Below are 5371 nucleotides of genomic sequence, written 5' to 3' on the forward strand. Positions count from 1 at the left end.
AATTGCCTGTAAATGAAAAATATCAATACCTTCTCAACTACATGACATAGAGATCTCAAACAAATTTGACACTGTAAAGAGACCTCTTATCTCGAATGCAATTAGTTAAAAAAATTGTATTTCTATAAAATCTACAAAATGTAAAATAAATCACTTTACATAAAAGTACTTAAAAAAAACACCAATATCTTCCACCCCATATGACTTTCATGAATACAACCAACTGTTATTGGTTAACTTGTTATGGATAGGGGGCAGTATTTTCACGGCCCGATAAAAAACGTACCCGATTTAATCTGGTTATTACTCCTGCCCAGAAACTAGAATATGCATATAATTAGTAGCTTTGGATAGAAAACACTCCACAGTTTCTAAAACTGTTTGAATGGTGTCTGTGAGTATAACAGAACTCAAATGGCAGGCCAAAACCTGAGAAGACTCTGTACAGGAAGTACCCTGTCTGACCATTTCTTGGCCTTCTTTGTCATCTCTATCCAAAACAGAGGATCTCTACTGTAACGTGACACTTTCTAAGGCTCCCATAGGCTCTCAGAAGGCGCCAGAACGTTGAATGATGACTCTGCAGTTACTGGCTGAAAAACAGTAGCGCATTTGGTAAGTGGTCGATCTGAGAACAATGAGACGGGCGTGCGTGTGCACGTGAAGAGTACATTTTACTTTTTCAGTCTTTGAACGAAAACAACGACTCCCGGTTGGAATATTATCGCTATTTTACGCGAAAAATCGCATAAAAATTGATATTAAACAGCGTTTGACATGCTTCGAAGTACGGTAATGGAATATTTTGAAATTTTGTCACGATACACGTCCGCGCGTCACCCTTCGTAAACCCTTCGGATAGTGTCTTGAACGCACGAACAAAACGCCGCTATTTGGATATAACTATGGATTATTTGGAACCAAACCAACATTTGTTGTTGAAGTAGAAGTCCTGGGAGTGCATTCTGACGAAGAACAGCAAAGGTAATCCAATTTTTCTTATAGTAAATCTGAGTTTGGTGAGTACCAAACTTGGTGGGTGTCAAAATAGCTAGCCCGTGATGGCGAGCTATCTACTCAGAATATTGCAAAATGTGCTTTCACCGAAAAGCTATTTTAAAATCGGACACCGCGATTGCATAAAGGAGTTCTGTATCTATAATTCTTGAAATAAATGTTACGTTTTGTGTGAACGTTTATCGTGAATAATTTAGTAAATTCACCGGAAGTGTTCGGTGGGAATGCTAGTTCTGAACGTCACATGCTAATGTAAAAAGCTGGTTTTTGATATAAATATGTACTTGATTGAACAAAACATGCATGTATTGTATAACATAATGTCCTAGGAGTGTCATCTGATGAAGATCATCAAAGGTTAGTGCTGCATTTAGCTGTGGTTTTTGTGACATTATATGCTAGCTTGAAAAATGGGTGTCTGATTATTTCTGTCTGGGTACTCTGCTGACATAATCTAATGTTTTGCTTTCGTTGTAAAGCCTTTTTGAAATCGGACAGTGTGGTTAGATAAAGGAGAGTCTTGTCTTTAAAATGGTGTAAAATATTCATATGTTTGAAAAATGGAAGTTTTCGGATTTTCGAGGAGTTTGTATTTCGCGCCACGCCCTATCATTGAATATTGGAGTGGTGTTTCCGCTAGCGGAACGTCTAGATGTAAGAGGTTATTAAGGGCCTCATCCCTCCAATCCACATTAATTACTTTTGTATTTTCTTACTTTAAGAATTTTCTAGCAATTTAAATTCACTTTACAAAAAAAATATCTAGTTTTTTACAAATATTAATTAAATTTGCATGAGTAATGCTTTAAAATGTCAATAGATTCCACCCCATGTGACGTTCATGAGTAACACTAACGGTGATTGGTTCAGGCACCTCATCCCTCCAATCAATAGCAATTACCTTTGTATTTTTTGACTTTGGTGATATTCTACCAACTTAAATTGACTTTAAATTAAATATAATTCCTTAAAACATCAATAGCTTCCACCCTATATTACTTTAATGAATACAAACAACTGTCATTGGTTCAGGAACCTCATCCCACAAATAAATGTCAATTACTTTTTGTCTTTGTTTTACTTTATATTTTTTTTATTTACCATAGAACACATAGTCCCTCGTTGATTATCCCTGACATAACTTCATGAGCTGGATTTGCCTTTCTTTGCAACAGTGGAAGCTGCTGAGGAGACGACGGCTCATAATAATGGTTGGAATGGAGTCAATGGAGTGGTATCAACACATCAAAGATGTGGTTTCCATGTGGTTGATACCACACAATTGACTTCATTCCAGACATTATTATGAGCTGTCCTCCCCTCAGAAGCCTCCACTGCTTTGCAGTTAGTTTGTTCGTTTTCAGTTGTTAGCATTTAGCTAAAAGCGTCTATGTGAATTTCCTATTAATTCAGTTACGTAATGTGCAAAAGTGCAATATGACTCTGAAAATATTGAGGTAACATGGTTAACTACATTGTCCATGAGTTTGGTCAATTAAAGAGAGTTTTAACAGAGTGATAAACTGGTTGGTATTTTCCCCATTGTAAGTAATGGAGGTTGGCTAGGTTGCTAATGATTTACATGTAAGAGAAGGGATCAAGATGGCGTCTGAACTTTCTGTACTTTTTTTCCAACAACGTTTTAGATCCTATTTGTTTTATTTTCTATCAACAAAGACTCAGTTTAGTTCAGGTAATATATGTAAATATGTGATGTCACGATAAAATGTGTTAATATTTTAACAAAAAAAACATTTAACAGTTTGCTAACTTGATGCTAACCAAATGTAGCTTGTCTAAGCGCTAGCTAGCTCTAGGCTAGTTGATCTCAGTCAATGTTATCTTACATGTTAGTGGTTTATAATATAATGGTTGTAGCACCGTTTAGCACAGGCCTCCAGTAATTTATAGCTCTTTCCACATTGACACTGATAGTATAGTGAGTTATATATAACGTGAATGTGTAGATGTGTGGTGATAGTTTTTAACTGAAGACTTTTGATTTTTTTGATACTGGAATATGAAATGTGGAGATGTAATGCAACAATAGAGTTGTAATGGATACTTGGTTTTGACAACCAAAAAGATTAACAAAAGAGAACAGTATTTTAATACATCTTGGAGAATGCCTACTACTGAACACTAGTAACGTTTCTCCGTCTCATCATTTTACCCTGTTAATTCAGGTTTATTATCTGCTGACCACGTCCCAGTCCGAGGCGTGTAACATATGTCAACATGTGTCAAGGACTTGAAAGTCACAGAAATTGTGTCAACTGTTAGGACAAGGGATAACAGCTAAATGAAATCCAACTGATGCCATTGCGTGAAGACACACACAAGCTGATATTAATGGACTATTTTTGACTGCTGTCATATCGAGACTTATATTAATTATAATGCCACTATTGCTTTTGTGCTGAGTTTCACTATTTATCAAGGCTACTTGTTGATGATAATGATGTTTGTTCTACCAATGTTTTCATCATTTGACTCTGAATCATGTGCAGTGTGACCACTGAGACTGAAGCCAACTCTATATGACTCCTGAGATAGACAGTTAATCAATTATAGTGTCTGTGAAAAGAAACCAAATCAGTCAGTCTGGTCAGAGTGACTCAGTAAAACACTGAATCATTTGAGAGGGAGAGAGAGAGAGAGAGAGAGAGAGAGAGAGAAAGATTGTCCATACAGACTGTTTTAACACTCTTGGTTTGACCACCAGAGAACAGAAAGAAAACAGTTATGAGCTGAACAGTATGCCAGTGGAATGGAGGACAGTACCAGGTAACCCAATTGTGGTTTGTGACTTTTATGATTTCCCATTTTAGCCAATTATTTGCAATAATTTGGTTACAGATTTTTGGTAATTCCGCTACTATTTTGGTAACGGAATTACGAGTTTTAATCACTTAATAATTCACAAACAAAATATACATCTGGAAAATCACTAGAACTGTCTGTTAGCTCCACCATTACTTGTTACTTTTTTGAACTTTCATTATCCTCCCTCCTCAAAATATCTGAAAGTTATGTGGGTTTTTGGTAACGGAATTACAAGGCACAAGTGAATATTTCTGAAACTGAACCTCTCTTGGGTAGGGGGCAGTATTTTGACGTCCGGATGAAAAGCGTGCCCAAAGTAAACTGCCTGTTACTCAAGCCCAGAAGCTAGGATATGCATATAATTGGTAGATGTGGATAGAAACCACTCTAAGGTTTCTAAAACTGTTAAAATTATGTCTATGAGTATGACAGAACTGATATGTCAGGCGAAACCCCGAGGACAAACCATCCCAAAACAAAAAAATCAGCCTACCACAATTTTCAATGGCTATCACTTTTATTATAAGGCCAAGTCCTCCCAGATTGCAGTTCCTAGGACTTCCACTAGATGTCAACAGTCTTTAGAAAGAGTTTCAGGCTGGTTTTTGGAAAAAGTTGCCAGAAATTGTAGTTTTTCTAGGTGGCTCCCATTTTGGCTGTAGTGTTTCCAAGCGCTTGGAAGAGAGCGCGTTCTGTGGTGGCTAATTTCCGCATTACCAAATGAGGAGTTACAAAACACACCAGTCCGAGTTAAACTACATCTTTAATACTTAAGATACTTTTGCAAAAGTTCTTGACCCCACCAATGCATTCTCTCGAATGAATCATTTAATGAGGTGCTTACAGAATGGCTCAGGGATCTTTTATAGCAACGATACAGCCCCTTCAACGTACATTGACAAACCACAGATACTTAGTAACAGTTCACAAAGGTTCCGTTTTGTATGACAGATATCCATAAAACACATCAGACAGTAAATGCTATGTCAACCTGGTTCATTATATAGCCCAGTATCTGGTCTCCTTAGAACTGTCCCTCCCAGGTACGGTATAGAACGAAAACACCATTTCATCCAATGGCATATATCAATTGTCAACTCTAGATACTCCCATCTCAAGCAAACCCCCTCTTGACCCCACTCCTGGACAGGCTCACTGGAGGGAGTGAGCCTCTAGGCCATATATTATCACAGGATAAGTGTGAGATCTAAGAGACCATGGTCCCAGACCCTGCCATAAACCTCCCCACAATAAGGAAAAGGAGGGTGTGACTTGCTCACAGACATTGTGGAGACAAGTCATTGGTTCCCCAGTAATCACGCCATCCCTTCACATGGTTTAAGCATAGGTACAGACACATTCCCATGACGACAAGTCTGACCTCTCCTCTACCTGGGCCCCAAGTGTCTGAGCCCCAGTTAAGGTAGACATGCAACTGAAAAGACACCAGAGTCCAATGGACACTTTCTAATGACAAGTACCTCAAATAAGCATATTATACTAATAAAACATCTTAATTATCTATGTT

The sequence above is a fragment of the Salmo salar genome, chromosome 24 (genome assembly GCF_965601325.2).
Source record: "Salmo salar chromosome 24, fSalSal1, whole genome shotgun sequence".
NCBI classification, from domain to species: Eukaryota; Metazoa; Chordata; class Actinopteri; order Salmoniformes; family Salmonidae; genus Salmo; species Salmo salar.